The sequence below is a fragment of the Vanellus vanellus genome (genome assembly GCF_965231255.1).
Source record: "Vanellus vanellus genome assembly, chromosome: 15".
Classification (NCBI taxonomy): domain Eukaryota; kingdom Metazoa; phylum Chordata; class Aves; order Charadriiformes; family Charadriidae; genus Vanellus; species Vanellus vanellus.
In genome coordinates, this window is record NC_138920.1 from 10,412,991 (window position 1) to 10,433,181 (window position 20,191).

General features: G+C 43.3%; 1 long non-coding RNA gene across 2 annotated transcripts; it reads right to left on the minus strand.

The window, feature by feature from the left end:
- Positions 1-14,061: 14,061 nt before the first annotated feature.
- LOC309678034 lies at positions 14,062-19,638 on the minus strand. 2 transcript variants are annotated; one of them, XR_014269726.1, is made up of 5 exons: positions 19,622-19,638; positions 18,330-18,518; positions 15,838-16,019; positions 15,002-15,074; positions 14,062-14,114 (listed from the first exon to the last, which is right to left on the minus strand). It is a non-coding gene; the product is annotated as an uncharacterized lncRNA (long non-coding RNA). The 2 variants fall into 2 exon arrangements; XR_014269727.1 differs by lacking the exon at positions 14,062-14,114 and having other exon boundaries at positions 14,699-15,074.
- Between the last annotated feature and the right edge of the window lie 553 nt (positions 19,639-20,191).

The window sequence follows — 20,191 nt, forward strand, 5'->3', positions numbered from 1 at the left end:
AACAAGTGAAAACCAGTAGTTAACCTCCCTCTTGTAAACAGTCTCTTCTACTCAGGCTGACGATACTGCCAATTCTAACATTTTATAAACACTACAGAAATACCACCTTCATAACGGTATTCCTAATGCAACTGAGAGAGTGCTGATGCCCATGGGTTCTCGGCTCTTACATCTAAAACACATTTTACCGAAGATGCATCCGACCAAAGAGGCGGGAAGCGACTTATTTCAAACCTTAGCTCTCCCAGGCGAGGGAAGGGATAACGTAGGAGTTGTAACTTTTTGAAAGAACCACCAACTGGCTCCCCGGCCAGGAGGAATGAGAGGCATGTGGGCTAGGCAGGTAAACAAACAAATCTCTGGATGTTTGTTAAAATGCCCAAGCGTTTCGTCTACAGAAGAGTAAACATTATCGGCCCTATTTCTCACAGCATGAAAAGTGTCCTCATGTAATATCTTGTATTAGATGGCAGACGCAACCTGGAGAATGAAAGATCCAGCCTTGCCCCGGAATACAAACCAAGTATTTTAAGGAATGGATTAACTGCGTGTTAAGTGAATAACATTCCCCCTACTCTGCAATATTTGTTCATTTTCAAACACTTGCTTCTGAATAAGCGTAAGATCAGAGGCAAGCGTAACTTGTCTTTGTGGTGCTGTCTTCACCGAATTTCATGACCCTATGACACATCACAGATAGTAACAGGAATCCTGTGAGATCGTTTCCTTCCAGACAAGGTACACAAACCTTTTTTTAGCACTAAGCTGTAATGGAGCCTTTGGAGATGTCTAATTCTTACCCCTTTTTACGGGGGGGTGTAGGGCCCGCAGTGGTGTAAGGCTCTGGGAATAACCCCTGTGAGGCAGCGGCCCCTGCCTCCCGTGCATCACAGCTGCCTTTTGCCTATGTCGATCCCATTCATAATTAGGAGCTGGGCTAACGGGTTTTGATTATGAAGCATAGTTTTTTCAGTGAACACCAAACCCTGTCTGAATGTGAGGGTGAAACATGTAATCAGGCAGCAATGCTAAATACAACTTAGTAGGTAACAAATTAGGACAACCTCCCCCCGTACCCTTCATAACTGATTTGTCAATACATTGTGCCATTATGTTATCCTAAAAAGCAGCTCCCGAAAGGCACGTGGAAGATGTCGCTTGTCCTAGCAAAGGGCTGAGCCTGGTTCTGGGAGGTCTCTTCCCAGGTCTGTGTTGCGGGTGGTTGCACAGAAAATCTGCGAGCGGGGCTCGGGCGCTCTGCGGTCCTCTGCGTGGAGACGGCTTGAAACAACAGCTCGGAGAGAGAATTATGAATTTCCTTGTTCATGTCAGCGAAGCACCAAGATCGAAACTGAATTATTTTCAGATATCAAAATACCACCCCTTAGCAGGGTCTTTTACTTAGTAAAATTAGCTCTCATTTTATGCTTTTACGACTATGATTAGTAAGATTTTTATTTTTTTTTTTTTTTTTACATGGTAGACCTAATTCCATTTCTTTTGCTATGGCAGTTTTTTTTCCAATTACTTTTATCAGTTATATCCCAGTCCTTAATCTGGCTAGTTTCCATTTGGGTGAATTTGGTTCATGCCATACCTCATGAAGGACTGACAATTGCTAGTGGAGATTCAGAGCATTAACAGGTTTTTGAGGTGCCATCTGGCCTTTGATAGCTCAGCTTTTAGTTAAAAAAAAAATCGAAAATTAACAACTGAAAAATCCCCAAGCCTCCTATCTCCAACTGTCACGGTTGGAAGGCAATAGGCAAAAACCAAACCAAAACGTTAACACTTAAAACCATGAATAAAATGAAGTCAACACAAAAATCTATGAGCTACATTATTTTTTTTTGTGTGTGTGTGAAGTGTTATTTTAGTTGCAGAACAATTACTTAAATATCTAAAATGATCAAGCTTAATACTCAACTCTTTATGCCAGGAATGAGGGGGGAAATGGAGGGGGTATAATAGTATGGTCACTCTTAAATATCTGAGCAATTTGCTTCAAGTGGTATCCTATTTTCAAAATTCACAGGTCTTGTACTGCGAGTAAAATTTGGAAGAAAGTCATCCCTTCCTTCTCCTCATTCCAACTTTCCTACAGATCAATTCTTGGCCAAGGCTTGAAGATGGTAGTATGTTCTGCCTGCCATAAATAATATTATTTCAAGAAACTCTGATTTAAATGCATATCTCCAGTTTTGATGACATTTCCAATACTGTTCTTTTAATTGAATGATTAAAGGGATTTTGTCTGGCTTTTCATAGAGATGCTGAGGTGCCACAGCAGAATGAGCCCACTGTAGTTAAGACTACGCTTTTGATATTATTCAGTATGTCTATGTAGATTGGACAACTGAAATATTACTTTAGACTTTATTTACACAGAAAATATTTATTCATCACTAAAAATTCAAACTACAGGTATAATGCTATAAATCTCAGAGCGTTTCTTCAGACTGGATGCTGTATTACTGTATTTAGGAGAATGCGTATGCCTTTCTATGCAAATCTTATGTCGGATCAGAATGTTCAGGCCAAACTGGGGTAGACTGACATTTTTTGCAAGGTGTTCCTGCTGTCAGTCACCGCTTTCAGCAAAAGATAGCATTGCTACTCAATTTTCTCTTCAAACAGAGGAAATGATTGTGGAGTGTTGGTTCATACATTGTTTCCCCAAATGGTTGAAACAGACTTTAGTCTTCATGGAGGCAGTTTAAGTATAGCCCTTAAAAATGAAAGAGGGAGCCTGGAATTGGCGGGTAAATACATTGAAACCGAGCAACTGGCACTCGGGACAGAACTAATTAAATTTAATAGCTGTCCCCAAGTATGATTAAACACAAAGGGACATCTTTGCTGTTTTGTTGGCCAAGGTCGCTTTAGCCAGCCAATTCTGGTACAAATTAAAAAAAACCCCAAACAACCAAACCAAACCAAACCCCCACAACCCTAAAGTAAGAACAAGCCTATGAAACTCGGTTGTTTCACTGTAACCCCATCCACGCCGGCTGTTCAAGCTGGCTTAGGACCTGCTGGTTTTAACATTGGTTAGTAACTAGAGTGATGTGTTTTCTAAAGTCACACTGGTGCGGCAGGACCGGCTAGCAGGGCTACCGCCGGCTGTAAAGTTCCCCTGACAGCTCTTTTACAATCTGTCTGCTTTTATACCTACAAGACCCTTAACGCTGTCTGGTTATTCCCTGTAGTAGTGTAAATGATGCACCATCCCCATGTGCTCCCATGTACGTCAGGTCATCTACCTGCTGCCCCTCGATGCGCGCCATCCCCTCAAGAGCACGGAGGCTCTTCGGGTGAGGGTTTCTCACGGAGGTGTGGGGGTGAGGGTGGATTTGCGCGAGGCCTGGGTGTCTGCCTGGTTGCTCCAGGTGTGCCACAGCCACCCAAGAAGCAGGTAAGATGCCAGCCCGAGCAGCTGCTGGGCCACACGCTCCAGAGAGTCGCGAGGTGAAAGGTGGAAGTGGCCCCGCATTAGCGTTCCTGAGCCCGCTGCTGGGGGAGCTGGGATGAAGTGTTCGAGAGGAAGAAAACAACTAGATAAAGCTAAAATAGTTGTACGAACGTACTTTTTAAGGCCCTTCGTAATTAGAAGCTTGGCAGAGAGTTAGCTGCAAGGAGAACTGATGCAGGTTTGGACATTAAACGAAGATCAGCCCGTTTCCCTTGCAAACCTCCCGCTCTTCAGCTAGTTCTGGCTGTAACTTGGTTATCCCTGATTACAAGTGTTCAACAGCTTGAATGTTAATTCAGTTATGTTAGCTAAGGTGCAGTCTACTCTATAGACTTTAACTAGATTAAGAGACAGATCAGCTATAATTGGAGTCCCTGATTGAATTAGATTGGGATTACAAATATAATTGGATACTACCCTATTTGAGACGCTTCAAAGGAAATATATCTTCGAGCATGAAAGCTGAAAAATCAACAGACCTTTGGAAATCCTTGATCCTGTTTCCTGTGAGGACGTAGCTAGTCCTGTGTCGCTCCAGTGCCTTCTGCAGAAAGATATTTTTTAAAAGACAATTGCATTGGTGGAAACTATAAACCGGACTTTTGACATACATCCCCAAGTCAAAGGCAACATAACCTTGCAGCTTCATGATCTTGCCCGTGCTAGTGATACAGCCAGATTAGGCTAAAACCGTGCCCGAAAGGAGCTTTAAAACCTAGTAACAAGTCCTAAGAATGGACTAATAGGCCTCAGGTTTTATTGTAGGGTATAAGCTAGGAGCCACAGTTTAAGCAAAGAATTCCTTTTGCTGACATGGCTTTTGCAGACATTTCCATTTGAAAAGAGCAGTTGGGTGAACAATGGTCTCGGCGCTGGTTCAGTGCTTGACACCTTGCAGCATGTAAAGGACAAAAGCCTGAAAACTTTTTTTTTTTTTTTTCATATGATATCTTTTCCTGTTTGTGGCCTTTAGTCTTTGCACTACTCTGAGCCTCCAGCCACCAGAGCTCTGGTTAAGTAGGTCACACCATAAACAGGCTTCTCAGAATAACAGCAGGCTCGTAGCTCAAGTGGCAAAAACCTAGAGAATACATTTTGTGGAAGAGAAACAAAACAACTCTAGCAGCCTCTTAATTGACCAGCCATGTGACAAAATGAAATTAAAATTCAACCCTCGAAATAACTAGTCGTGTTTCGGTTTAAGTCTCTGTAAAGATACCAACATTATTCAGAGGGTGGCTATGATGGTCCGTTCTGCTCCAGGCATGAAATGACGTAAGGTCTCTTGAGCCCCCGACTTCTTAGCCCCGTTTGGTCTCCTTATACATGCTCCTCAAAATCCCCCAAACGTTTGAGCTGAAATATGCTACGTGAGAGGTATTTTTGCCCAACTTGGGTTGCTTTTTTTCTTTTGTTGGGTGTTCCCTTTTTTAACCTTCTCCTTTAGGCTTCATCAAAAACTTGCCACTCATGTAAAGAACACTGGTCCAGTTGTACACTGCTCACCCCTGGAGTCTCAAAGTGCCTTCTAGACATGCAATATTGTTTAGAAGATAAAAATGGCCTCAGCAAATCTGTAATCCCTTGACCCATTCCTTATAATACTCAATCCTGGCTCCCTATGCAAAAACTCACAACCAACAAAGCACCTTTACAGGATGCTCAAACAAGACGGAATTACAGTTAATAAATTGTGACCCACATGCTTGTGTTTCCTCACACTCTTTTTGCTGATTAATGTTACCAGCGTATCTGTTTAAAGGTACTCCGGGACAAATTGGATCCTGATTTATTTTTTTGACATCCCACAGTTAGGTATTTTCAGGGAAGAAGACAAATGCATTAAAGTAATTCTGTGGCCCAAAGTGAGACCTACCACCATGAAAAAAAGGAGATGTGGGACTTTTGGCTCCTTTGTGTAACAAATCATGGATATCTGGGAGAGGTTTTATTTATATGTCGTTTGTATACACAAGATTTATGCATGCAATTAGGTTTCAGTGTAAATTAGCCTAGCCTGTGTGTCTAATTGCAGGTGCAAATCAAGTCAGTAAAACATCTCTTTCTGCCTCTCTTGGGTTTGTAAGCAGCTCACATCTGAGCTCCAAAACTCCGTGTGTGTGTTTTGCAGACGACAGTTGTGCCTTGAAAAAAGCAACACGGGTCCTAGCTCTCTTGAAGCTTCAGCTAGTAAATGGTCTCTCGTACATTTTAATTAAAGCAGTTATTCAACAAGAAACCCTTCTTGTTAGGTTTAGGTGCATAAATTCACTCAATTTTGCACGACGAGAGAGTAAATTGTATCCAAATATTGATGCATGTTGAAACTATTGATACAGCCGAACAGGTATCTGTCTTTTACTCGAGATTTTCCAATTTCTAAACCTGGTGTTATGTGACAACTTTAGCATGAGCAATCTTTATCTCTGTGCTAGTTAATTGAGAGGGGTCAGGTTACTTTAAGGAGCCAATCACTTCGGGGTGGGGGTTGCTGTAATTTAGGACATCAGGAATTTTGACTGCAAGAACCATTCTTTTCAAACTTCTCTTTTCATCTCCGAGATTAACTTTTGAATTTTCAGGGAGGAGGGGAGGATAGATGGGGAGGGGGAGCAGAGCAGAAGCACCGCACAGATTGGCAGTCACCTTGAGTGTACTAAAGGGTGACCAAAGAGAGGAAAAAAATTACAATTTCCTTTATTTACTAAGCTTGCTCCATTCCCGATTGTGTATGACTTGGCAACAATATATTGATTTTTCAGGAGTTTCTTTTTACAATTACAAAAGAAAACGAAATTACTGATTGGGAAAGAAAACTTCTTTGTTCTGTTTTGTAAAAGAAACAGTTCTTTGTGTGTTTGGAAGAAATAGAAATGCATTAAAAGAAGAAAAAGAGAAGGAAGAAGATGATGCCACAGAAATCAATACAGAGAATTAGGTGAAATAGAACATCTTGTATGTTTTTTAGAAAATCATTCTTCATACACTAAATACATTTGCAGACTTGTTTCCTTCAAACCTTTTCAAGTTGTAATTTGAGTCTGAATCTATAGGCCTCCCAATAGGTTTTAAGATGGCCGAGAGATCTTTTTTCATTATTTTTAGAAAAAGCAAAAGATTAGGAAGAACTCAGGCCTTCAGAGACCGTCTGAAGTAATCTTATGAAACACATGTATATTTATCATCCCTACAGTCATGTCAAAGAAGGTATAAAGTTATTGCCTGGGGGTTGAAAGACCCGATCATGCGTCATCAAGGTGCAGGGTGTTACCTCCGCGTGACACAGTGGCAGAAGAACTCAGTGCCAAGGTGGCACATCCGCACCCACCGTGTGCGAAACGCTGACCGCCGGTTCTCCCAGCCAGGCTGTGTAAGAGAGTGCTTGTCTGACCTCAGTGTGAGTAATGGTGAAGTCAAAGCAGAATAGCTTGACTTTTGCATGCCAATACCAGTCTCAGAAACAGTATGACCAGTGACAATAATCAGGGAGCGGGCTGTCACCCTCGTTGCCCCCCTGCTGTTTATCTTGGGCGGTGAGGATGCTCAGGACTCAACGCGGAAAATGGCAAAGCCCAAGCTGTTGTGCCATCAGGAGACCTGGTGCTTTCTCTCAGGGTGAAGTTACAGTTTGGGATGAGCCAACATACTTACTTTCTGCTCTCCCTGTTTCCAGCCAGGGATGGGAAGAGGAAGGAAGGTGGCACCAAGTCTTTAGATGGGGTTTTTGTGTTCGCAGCAGCAAAGTCTCCCAGTACAGCTCGATGACGCTTGAATATCAGCACTAAACGCCATCATGGCTAAACCAGCCTGTGCTCCCACCTCTCTTTTGTTCTTTCTATGCCGCACTGGCTGAAAAATAACCCAGTAAAAAAAAGTTGCTAGCTCAGCTGGATCATTTCCTCAGACCACAGCCACAAGAAACGCCTGTAGGTCCATGCAGCGGGGGGGGGGGGCACGTGGGGCTGGACTGCACCAGCCACGATACCTGCACCACCTAGTTCTCTCCTTCTTCTTAGGTTCTGACCAACATGGCCTTGGACAGGGCAGGATCAGGTCTCCTGTGTTCGGGAGCGATTTCTACTTTTGAGAAGGCTGTGCAAGGTCTTTTTGCCACTAATGTAACTTCACCGCTAGGAAAGGGGAAATTAGTCTGCAATTATGTAATTATCAGCCGCCCTGAAGCTCAATTAATGCATTCTGTAACTCTCCCAGAAAAGGGGAGGTCTGTTGGATGCATAAGGTAAACATAAGCTATGGGAGTTTCTCCTTCCAGCTTTGTCGCGCTGTATTTTACATTCTATTCCTGGAGTGGTGTGTGAAGAGAGCCGAATTCAGACCGGTGGGAGTTTATCTCTGCAGCTACGGGCTAATACTGATGAACCACGCGTTATTTCTGGCCCTGCCTGTATGAATGGCGTTGCTTCAGCACCAGGAATTTTGCTGCAATGGCCCGGGGCAGCCACACGCAGACAAACAGCCTCTCGGAAGAGATACTCTGAATGAGTATCGCAGGATACGGTTTCCCGGGCTAGGGCGGATTTACCTCGAGTCATGGAGTTGCATAGTATGGGCATAACTTTTTTTCTTTTTAAAATACCCTGCTCCCCTCCCTGCCCCCCCCCCTTTGCAGTGAATCACTGGGGGTGTTCTCCAAGGTTAAGCAGCTTTTCAAATATTTAGGTATCTCGAGAGAGGTAATCAGGAGCAGTGACTCCAAAATAAGGCTTCATGTGGATAAAGACTTAAGAAGGACTTGAAATTTCATGGAACAGGGAAAGGCTCGATCACGTTACAGCACACACACCGAGCTTGCTTGTCCCATGGGGGTGTTGCAGCCCCCCCCTCCGATTTCTGCCGTGGCTCTGCAATGGATTCGCACCAGTGAGAAATCCTGAAGGTGCTGATTTACCCATTCACCAGTGCCCAGCCAAAGCATGTGACTCTAATACAAGAGGGGAAGGACAAAGTCATCCATAAATTCACCTGTTCAGTCTTCTTAAATCCTAAGGAGTGGGATGTCCACCTCTTCCTTTGTGCTGCTACTCCGTAGCCAGAAAACAGCATCTTCTCCCACCTGCATCCTCCAAGCCTTTGGCTTGTTCCTCAGGCACAGCCAGGAGCTCTGGTGTGATGGGGGGTATAAATGGGCTCCGACAGCAGTGGTGTAATGGGGGACAGCTGAGGCTCTGGCGCCTCACCAGCTTCTCTTCTACCTGACCCCCTACTGTCAACATTTATTCAATAAAAAAAAAATTTCTTTAATCAAGCCTTCCATGTAATTATTTATGAAGTATGATGGAAGTTCCATCCATGCAGGTGCAGAAAAAAGAGGAAAAAAAGATTCATTAACTAGTGCCTGTTTGAGGAGACATTTATGCAAACTTCCATAATTTTGGGAACCTACTATTACATGGCCGACTGATGGCACTTCTGAAAATGAATGAGTACTATTCAGAGCACTGAATGTTCATATCAAGCAGTTTCTCGACGCAAACTGTTCGGTTTCAGGTTACTAACTCCCACGATATTTGATGTTTCATTTAGAATTGAAGTTGCTAGAGAAACAAATGGTTCTAAGAGAAGCCTTTCTTCTGTGGATCTGTAAAGTAATCTTAAAACATGTGATAATAAAGAAAAGCTTGAAAATGTGGGGTCTCTGTGGGGTTCACCCTAAGGTCACGAACCCCCAGAAAGTAAACAGAACATTTCTAGTATATATATCTCCTGTATTTATATATATATATATAAAAATAAAAGTGTATATCTATTTCCAGTATATATATATATCTCCAGTTCTTTTTTTATATATCCAGTGTGTGTCTGTGTATATATATGTATAAATCTCTGAGGACTTTAAGATCATTTTGGAGCTTTTGGGGTAATTGAAGCCAATCTGTTTTTTCTGTGTTTTCTTTTCCTTTTTTTTTTTTTTGTCTGAATACCTGTGAGGCATAATGCTGTATTTATCTCACTCTTACGTGAAATTTATTCATCCAAACCCAGTGCATATTCAGTTTTCCAGATACTATCAATGATATGTGAATAAACCGGCACGGGAAATCAGATTTCAGCCTGATGGGAATATGAGCTTCACTCTCTTTCTGGTTTTAGTCTGATGATCACAGCGGGTAAATAGATTGTGGAGATACAATTTGCAAGAGGTATTAAAAATAAGGAAAAAAAAATCTCAAGGGAGATAGATGGCAGGAAGTGAAGTAATGGGCAAATAAAAAGAAACATGCATTCTAGGGCCGGGGAAGGACGGGACGTCACCGTGATTGATTGGCTCCAAGTGACAGACTCTTCAGAGGCAGAAAGATGCCTCAGCAAGATTGAGTTTAACTAAGTGGGCAGATCCAAGGTGGGCCTCTAGCCATAAAACAGATTTGCCAAATTGCCCTTGATTCCTTATATTTATGAGTTTAAAAAGCATGTAAAATATTTTCACTTTTTTTTTTTTTTTTTTTTTTTTTCCCCAGGAAAGACTAAACATAAATAATGCTGAGTTCGGTGGCGTGGAAGTGGCACTCACCTGAATCCTGATGAATCTGAGATTAGGGCATGTGGGATCGGGCCCGTGTGCAGTCAGACTCTGGGGGCAAATCATGGCATCCAGGGGAGAAAACTTTTGTCTAAGTAGCTGGTTATTCCTGCGCATGAAGACCTCATCATCTCTGTTTTCTAGAATGTCTCTGCGGGGCATTTGCACAGTACCCTTCCTGCGGTGTCTGAACACCAAAACGTGATTTTAGCACGGCAGAAATTGCTATGTGGGACTAAACGAGGGGGAGGGAAGGTGCCTATCTCATTCAATAGCGACTTTTGGTACTGGACATCATTTGATGCTCAGGGAAGATGGTGTAAAAGACCATGCAAGATAATCAGACACCACATTAGGTTTCATCTTGACCTGAAAATCAGCGTACAGATTAGACCCCGAAGCCTGAGGTTAAACAACCCTTGCAGAAACGCCATTAGTAATAACAGTTAAACAAAGAGAGTTCTGTCATCCAGTCTGTGCACAAAACTTTTAAAATCCTTGTCTTGGTGGCCATGACTCTCCCAGTGCAATAAATCACTTCACTGAAAAAGCATTTCCTATGAATTTGCTGTCTAATATAATAAAATATCTCTTGAATGTCACGTCCCCTTTTTATGTGTCTCTCGTCAAATTTTAAATGATTTTACTTCCTGCTGGAGTCGAGCTATTGTTTAATCTTTAAAAGCTTCTTGCCTGATTTTCAGAAGTGCTGAGCACGCGCAAACTGAGTCAGTGGGCTCTGAAAATGTTAAAAATCTTTTTAAGGCCAAGGCATGGTTGTGATGTTTGGCCACTTCAGTGATGCCATTGATTTGAGCTCATTTGATGTAACGGGTTTCCCAATTAGCAGACAGTGGAGTATCACACCTTGGGAGTATGTGCTTCATAAAGGGATGCAGTATCTGCTCTGAAGAAGCATTTAAAGAATTAAACCCCCAAATGAGTCCAAAGCCCAGTTGCTCGTTCTCCAGCTAACCACTTACCTTCTGCAGCTCTAAGTAGTATTTAATCTTCTGAAGAATAATCGCTGCTTGCAAACACCTTAGCAAGAACAGCACAAGATTGGCCGAGAATCCATATGTTACAGTTATTGGGTCTTGCTGTGGTAATGTGGGTGGGCTGAAGGCCGAATTTTTAAATAAAAGATGCACAGGGAGAGAGCAAGAGTGCAGTGGAACCGGCCCGTAGCGCTGAGGCTGTTCTGTATCTGAACTTACTCAATGGAAGTAAAATATTTTGCTTATAAAGAATTTTCATAAACATGTCTTAGGATGTGTATTAGAGGTGCGTCTTAGGATGTGCATTAGGAGTAAGCTAAACAAGATGGTATAAACACAGGAACGGCTCTGTAATAGGAGAATAAATGGCCTGCCTCTGCTTGCTGCGGCGGAGCCCTCGGCCGGAGCCGGGGACCGCAGAGGATCAGCGCCCCCGACCACGCATTCGGTGTTTAAATCTGGGAGATGCCTAAACATAGAAGCGCGTGGCTAATTCCAGGATCCCATTTTTAAAACGCCTTTGAGTTGCAACCGCATCCAATTTCTCTTCAGCTAAAATTAAAAAGGGCAGATCTACCTCAAGGGACGCTTCGGTGCCAAAAATATCTAAAATTTTCTCAGGCGGTGGAAAGAGCAAATCAAAGAGAACAAGGAGATTTTATTGAGTTTACTGTTAAACGCTATCCAAAGTGTCCTGCCAGACTTTGAAAGGTATTTAGGCACTGGAAGGTACAGATAGGCACGTAAGAGGGCTTTCAAAAGAGCCTGAGCAGGTCAGGTGCCCAATTCCCATTGAAATGCAGAAGTACCTCAAGATTAGTTTGCCTTTACTTTTATCTTCCAGTCTTGATTCCCATTAAACCCTAACTTAGGCAAACCTCAGCTAGAAAAATCAGATGTTTAGCATTTAAAATCCGGTAGATGCCTAAATATAGATGCAAACGCCTAATTTGAGACTTCCACTAAACTTGTGTTTTAAAACTACTACCACATCTAACCTATATAAAGGCACAAACCCGCACTAAGTAAGAATAATTGAATTCAAATGCTTTCATCCAGATAAAGTGCAGCAATTGAATTAAAATCTGCAAGGATTTTTGGAGCCAGGGTGGACAGTGTAAGTTATAATCTAGTTTATGGTATAAAGTACTAATTATATGTCCATGGTATTCATCAGATGAAAATGTTTCCTGTGCGATGTAAAATAAGTATGGTAAAGATTAATTTAATTATGCATTTTGTAGGTGAAATTATGTTTCTAATATTTTGTAACTAACAATAACTTTAAAGGCAACTGTAAATATATAGTATTTTTGAACCTTAAGAGATTAAAATAAATAACATCTGGACCAAAATAATACGTGAGGCCTGGATTGCAGTTTTGCTAACATCACTTTTAGAAGTACAATACTTTACTGACAAATAAGGCCAGCAAAGAAGCCAGCTCAATATAAACACAGTAATATTGGCCAGAAAAGGACTTTTTACTAGTGAAAGTGGGAAGTGATTAAAGCTAAATTGACAAAAAGCCAATATGTTTTGCGCTGGTGAGGTCGGGCAGTACCGAAGCAGTCCGGTTTCTGGCATTGCTCTATCGGCGAGGAATAAATAACTCTGCATTTCTCTGCTGTCAGCACCGCCCATTGAAAGGTTACAAAAGAAATGAGAGTTCCCCCCTATTCTATCTAGCTCTCATCTTCCTGCTTGCAGCTCTGCCATGATATTTTGCATTACGATCGAATTTTTGCGCCTTGGCAGCGTCTGCGGGTCGTAGCATCCTCTCCCCGCGGCGGGGTCTGCTCTGCGCCCCTGGGGCTGGTGCTGCGCGGAAAGGTGAACTTCGGTGAAGTTATAGCAGAGAGAACCACCGCGCTCGCTCTTTGCCTCATCCTCAGACGGGAATTAACGCCCTTGCCTCATCACAAGAGGCTCCCGGGCGACACATGACAAACACATTAGAGGAGGGGCCGTGCTAACAAAACAACAAAAAGTTTGCTTTCTCGGCGGAGTAATTCGTTTTGATGATTATTTTTTGAGGCGGTGGCTCTGCTCTGTTCTCTGCCTGCGGGTAGGTGTTAGGTTATTCCTGTGAGAAAGGCGGCACGGGGTAACAGCGGCAGCAGCTGTGGAAACCATTCGCACTCTAATAGCGCTGCTGCGGCGTCCCCGGTGCAAGCCCCACCATGTAACGACCAGAAGCAATTTCCACACGATAGTAAACAAAGAATATCTATGTGAAGATAGTCTATGTGAAGTCACTCTTGTCCAACCTTTCTGTTTTCTTTTTTTTTTTTTTTTTTTCCCCAGTCCCCTGTTTATTTTGCGGCCTGAGCCTGATTAAGGTCCCCTTTTTGTGTTCCTGCTTGGTCTCGGAGGCTGCACCACTAACAACTTGGTGCTATTTAGTTTTATTTGCTCTTAAAATGAGCAGGGCATTCTTAGGATGTGTTATGTGATACTACTGTTTTGTTACTTCCCCCGGATAATAAAGAGTCTGGAAATTAATGATTTATAAAGGGTTAGCGTTTGCGTGACAGAAACTAGGACAAGCGGCTTGACTCGGATCCCGCTTGTGCCTGTAACTCCAAATGTTTTAGATGATTCACCTCTGATTTGCATTTATTCAGAATCCTGCCCAATGCGCTTCTTTTAACACGTATAAGTCAAAGGAACGTTTAGCACTAATGTAATGGCCACCGATGAAGGCACCTAGAAGAAGTCATAGCTATATTTTCTTTGCAATGAAATACATACACAGCTGAATTACATTAGAGAGGGACAATTCTGCATGGTAAACTCCAACCGAGCCTTGTTTGTTGTACAAATAAGCTTCAGCCCTCCAGGATTTAGGAAGACAGAGTATGAGCCCCTTGCACAATGCTGCTGGGAAGCGATTCTCCCATGGGGTCAGTCATCAGCTGCGCGTTGCAGGCTATGACTAACCTTATCTGCGGATTCATGTTACGGCGAGTTTTGAGGCAATTGTGGTTCCCAACAATCCAGGACTCCCTCCACGTTTCTTCTTCCATGCACCACAGTCCTTCCTGTGCTGCACATCTGGTTGTGAAATCAGGGGATGATCCCATTCAGGGAATTGATCCAGCTTAAAAACACACACACACACACAAAAAAAAAACCCCACCCCAAAGGATGGAGAGCCAGCTCAGGATGGGAACTGGGAAAGGTATAATGGGGCAAGAATACTCTGAGCGCCTTCTGTCACCGAGCCCTTTCTGCCGTGAAGCCACGGTCACAGATGCCACAGTTCAGTCCACAGGTTTTAGACCTTTTGAGTAATTATCAGGTTCCATCAAATAGTGAGGAATATACTGCCTGGCGCATAAGGCTTGATCCTGCAATAAACCCTAACCGTTTATTAGCTTAAGACAGCATTTACACTGGAAAGATGAACTAATTAATGTCTGCACACATGCTCAAGTGCAATTGCCCTGGCCTTGATTTAGCCCCCACTGAGCCGTACCAGCAATCTCCCACACGTATACCCTACTTAGTGCAAAGATGTTCAAACACACCCTTAACAAATATAACTGAGTAATACTAGCCTTTGCGACAAAAATTCTTGAGATCGCTGCTAAAAATCAAGCACTGCTGGGAACGGCTGTTGCTCCAGCTGAATTTCGGAACAATTCTGCAGACTGAGAAGAGAGCCCTTCTTAAAGTTGTGCACCTGCACAAACGCCATTAAAAATCCAAACAGAAATACTAGAGAGCGGTTCTCATGCGAACTCGTCAACGCTTTCACGATACAAGTATAACTCCCGGGCCGAGCACGTGGGATATATAACACCCTCAAACAATGGGCTTTTGTTAATGAGCTCAGGAGAGGCTCCAATATAATTTACCATACAATGGTGCAGTGTACGGGATGTGCAAATCCGTAAACACTCCCCCCCAGTGTTTTGCGGTTTCGAAACAGCACGGTAAGATCACGTAACCCGAACTGCAGATGTAGGGACAGAACGGACATACCAGCCACCCCTGCTCAATTACGGAGACTCTGGGTCAATGTCTTCAAAATACTTCCAGTGTCATGGATCAGCGGCTGTGGGAAAAGGAATAAAACGATGGTGTTACGCGCGGGGTTTTGCTCACGTGTGCCTGTAAGCGCTATATAAGGCTCGATGCCTTTCATGGACTATCTGAGAACTGCATATGGACAGGAGTCCCTCGACTCATCGCTGTTCTCTGCAGAGGAACTGCCTTAGGAAGGGACACAGTACCAAACTTAGAGGGTTTGGTAGCAAAGTGCATCGACAGCCTGTGAATGGAAGGATTGAAAGGTGCTATGAAAATTGTAACTCGTTACTGTATTTTTCTAAAAGATTAATGTCAGATCCTCAAGAAAAGGGCATGGCTACAGACTGCTAATTTATTACCAGTAAAGCTTGGTTTAATAAACTTGTGGTAAATATTTTCTGCTTTTAAGACCCTTTAAGGCTTCAAAGGCTCCCATTTGCTTTAGGGTCCCTAGGGATGCTGGTGCCAATGAGACATGTTTCATTAATTATGTTGCACAAATAAGCCAAATATTGCACAAATGTGTGTAGCAACATTGTGAGGAATGCAGCAAGGACTCTTCCCAACTTCACACGGAGCAGAGCCAGCTGGGTGCTCTTCCGAAGGACAGTTAGGGCCTGAAGCACTCACTTGGGTCCTGTCCACACCCCAAAATTGTATCATTACTGTTTAGGTCAGCACAAAATTGCCAATAGTTTTCCCTCTGGAACTCAGAAACGTCAGGCTGACTTTCCCAGTCCATGGCCCTGTTAAAGTAGGAATAGAAGGGTAAAGCACACTGCAGATACCTCTCATCCTTTTGGGTTGGAAATTATGCAGATATTGTGAGATACCAGAGGGTGATGAAGTCTGAGGTTGGGTTCCCATAAGTCTTCTTTGCCTGGACGAGGTTGGAAGTGGGGCACCTTGCTGCGAGGAGCCTGGAGGTGAGATGTTCCCGGGTCAGGTTCAGAGCCAGGGTCATTTGGTGCTGGAAAATGAAAACATCGGTGCTGTGAGCAGGTATGCTGCGGTAAAACTGGGTACACCGGCGCGAGGGAATAACCAGAGATATTTCACAGCCATTAGTAAAAGGTCACTGAAGCCACACGACGATTGCATCTTTCAGAAGGAGGACTGTTGGAAGAGCTCCAGGCAAAGATGACTTTCCCAGAGGAGCATGCAGGAATAGAAACCCTCGTTTTGATTCTCACCTTACCTTTTCGCTTGCGCAACTCGCACATAGACCAGCAAAAAGCTGCATCTTGTCTGAGCAGGTGAAAGCCCCCTGTTAAACAGGCAGTTGATAACCTGAAAGGCTGGAGATAAACTCTTGACCAGTCCCTCTCTAAACCAACGATTCTCACAATCTGTGTTTTCCTGGTCTCTGAGAGGGGAAATCAGCAAAAACTCGGTGCTAACTGGAAACCGGAAAGATGCTGTTTGACTGGCTGGGCACAAGAGCAACTACAAAAGCACACTAACGTACTTAGAGCTGAGGGAGACCTTAAGAGCATACGCTGACAGTGTGCCATATGTCAGGGCACGTGCTGCTTTATATTACTCGCTGCAGCTTTGTGAAGGAACTGTACTTGGCTTGTATATGAATTTTAAATGAATTGTTAACACATTTTATGAATCCGGTAAAGGGGTGCTGATGTGGGAGAGCGCACATGTCTGTTCTGCGAGATGGAGTAAATAAATCATGACTTTCACAAGATAAAACTTTATTGAGTAGCAATAAACGACAGAAATACTTCTAACAGCATTTAAAGCTGTGTAAAAGAAAGCACGAAGGGCTGATTGCCCCCGAGTACGTGTGCTTGTAACAGCTTGCGTTGCGCTGATGGGAGAGAAGGTGCTTTGCTGGAGGAGCACTGGCTGTCACGCGCTGTAACTCCCTGGGTCTTCGGTCCATAATGCCTTTCAGCACCTACATTTGTTGCTCACAGTATCTACAACATTTTGGTGCCTTTCCCTAGACATGATCCTTCTCTCACTCTGCCTTTCCTCACCATAAATTCCTCCGCTCTTTTGTCCTGAGGCCACTTTTGGACCGGAGGATGCATCATCTGTGCTGCCCTCCTGCCTGGGTTCACACTCCGAGCAGGTGGGGGAAGTGATTCTCCAGAATAACACACTCAAAGCCATCAGAGATGAGTAAGCCAAAATTAGACTGAAAAGCGGGCAAAACAAATTCCCATAATTTTGTCTTAAAGACCTCCATAAGAATACCTTGACTCTTGCCAGTGCACTTTGGCCATTCGTAGTGGGGTGGGTAAGAGCCCCCTGGTAAGTCCTCTGCAGTAGGGGATGGACTCTAGAGCAGCTTGGGCAGCACGTGCAGGAATGGTACCGCAAATTTTGCTTAATGTGCTGGTGACTGACATAGTGTTACATGAAACATTGGAGATCCAGAGGAGAAAATTGCCTGAATTGGTATCAAAAAGCTCTGGTAGCTTGAGCGGTGTGGGCCAGTGTCCTGACACACAAACCCAAGGCGCCCTTGCTGGAAATATTTACTCAGCTTTAAGAAATGCCTGTGTAGAAGTTGGACTCTGAAAAGAGCTTTGGCTGCTGTTTACACCAGCTAATTTAGTGCCAAATCCTCTCACGCAGCAACAGATTCTCTTGTTTGTTAGAAAGTAACCAAAAAATTTCTCTGGCCTTTCAAAACTGGAAAACTATAGTTCTGCATTGTTGACATCAACCTCATAGATTTACTTTACAATTTTACTAATGAAAATCTCTAGGTGTAAATGATCAGTTCCTGGATTGCTTACAAGATGACTAAATTCTGCTTATATCTCAGGTATTCTTTTCAGCGTCTCTCAGTTCACAAGGCATTGATTTATGCTGCTAGAAGCCCATTTGCCTGTCTTGCCCTACCCTATCACGGTGGCTTTTAGTATTTGCTTTTGTCTAAGACTATCACTATTTATTTTATTTTTTTTAATAAACCAGCTATTAAAAAAGGCACTTTCTCATTCTCTGCTTATGTTCGTTTCTCTGTCATTTAGAGAATAAAGACGAGGTCTGTGGAGGTGGTATTCTGGGGAACACAGCATCTACCTGCATGTCTTTCCCTTCTTCACTGGCTCGTGTGTCTGAGTTTGCCTGTGTCTCCAAGAACCCGTGGCTCTCTTTCGAAAGTGCATCAGCTGAACCCCCGGCCTTCAGGCTGGGCTTCTCATTTGAGTGTGCTCCAGAGACTCCTGCTTCCCAGAAGCGGGAAGCCTGTAGGATCAGTCACAGGACAGACAGTGCCCGGGTTGGTACCCGGAGTCCCCCCTGTGCTCACCTTGGCTCCTGCCTTCAGTGCTCTTCCTCTGCAACGCGCTGCTGCCTCTGCGCTTCTCGGGGACCATCTCTCCCCTGCAAATTCGGCACCTCGTGTGCTCTGGCCGTTCGGGAAGGTTAGTTCTGCCCGAGGCGGAACCTGGAGGTCCAGATGCAGCTTGAAACGGAGCCACTCTGGTTTCCTGCAGAGCTGCCAGAGGAATTACAAAGCAGACAGGCAATGTAATACTGGGAGATTTGAGAGGCAGGACTGATTTCCACACACCGCGGAGGTGGGCAGCAGGAGTAAAAATTTGTACTGGAGTCCTATTTTCTGTCATTTCTCTGGAGTGCAGTTTGTACCAGGAGATGACGAAGAGTCCATAGAGCAACTTTGTGGGTGGAACAGGCTTGATACAGACCCAGTGCCATTTTAGGAGTAATTTCATTTGACCGTCAGGAATATCAACTTTTACTGGTGAAGCCAAGCGTGGATATATGCAAAACCACCTCTGCTTCAGACGTATTTTACCAGTCAGGCCTGTTGGGCCTGCCCTTTTAAAGAGCTTAACTTGAAATACGACTACAGTATTCAAGTTTAGATACTACGATGAGACAGCACAGATCTTCTTAGTCAGGGGATTACTCTGCAGAAGGATTTTTTTACTCCAACACTGAGTCAAAGATACTTATCTAAACTTACCCAGTTTTTACTTCAAAATCTTATGTAAACAGGTTATAAAGGGAGAAATATCATCCTGCTTTACCCCAGCACTGTCACATTTACCAAGAAACGGTTCACTAAGTTTGTAGGTGTGATGGTGACCCAGTGAAGTCAGTGGCAACATTTCCACTGTACTGAAGGGGACCAGCATTGCAGCCTGTAACCTGTGAAATTACAGTTCTTAAGATTTAGGTCTCTGGTTTGATTTTGCTCCAGAACTACTGTCTGATCTAATATTTCTTTGCTCTTCATGGATATTGGGATGATCATAATTGGTCAAAACTAGGAAATGAAAAAAACCCACCAACCCTATAAAGTTGTTTTATACAAAGACACAGGCAACGTCGCTTTATGCTCCCAGGGAAAGTTGGCACTTTGCACAGACTCAGATTTCATGCAACTATTTCCTTAGCCCAGCTCAGCACTTAATATAGACAGGAGGAATTTCCATCATCAAAAGTTTCTTGGTTCCCAGAAAAACTCCCCTTAAACCAAAGAGATACCCGCAGAAGCGGACACATGAATCTTTCTTCTCAGTAAAAAAAAAAAAGTTTTGTGGAGTAATAAAGTTTTTAAAAAAAGTCACTTGCCTGATTGGTCCCTTTTGGCTGAATATGAAGCGGAATGAAACCTGTTGCAATGGGACAGCCTTACTTTTCCTCCAGTGCATTCACTGCAGACAGCAGCCCAATAAATCTGTTCTTCAGTGTATCCACAATACCATCAGCTGATCAAGGCTCAGCTGAATGCTCTATGCTCAGTGATGATATAGCAGAGACCTGAGATAAGTAACTTTATATATACACGACAGTAGTGCCCCCTCCATCCAGACATTTTTAAAACATCTTGATATAGAATTAGACCAGAGAGATGTGAAAAGAGGTGAAATTATTCAGGATATACAATGGAGGAATTTTATTACCAAGCTGACTGCGTTATAAATCAAGTGCTCTGTAAATGCAATAAAACAATTGTTTAGTCTGCATGATTCATACCACAAACCTCAGTATTCTGTGTTTTGATCTTATTGCAGCAATAAACTGTCTAGACAGCAATTAACAAACTGTTTTTTCTTCAGATGTTTGGAGTGCCTTTGCTGCCTGATCAGCACTCAGAAATACAGGGCTTTTTCTCTATTCCTATTAATTATCAGGTTGATC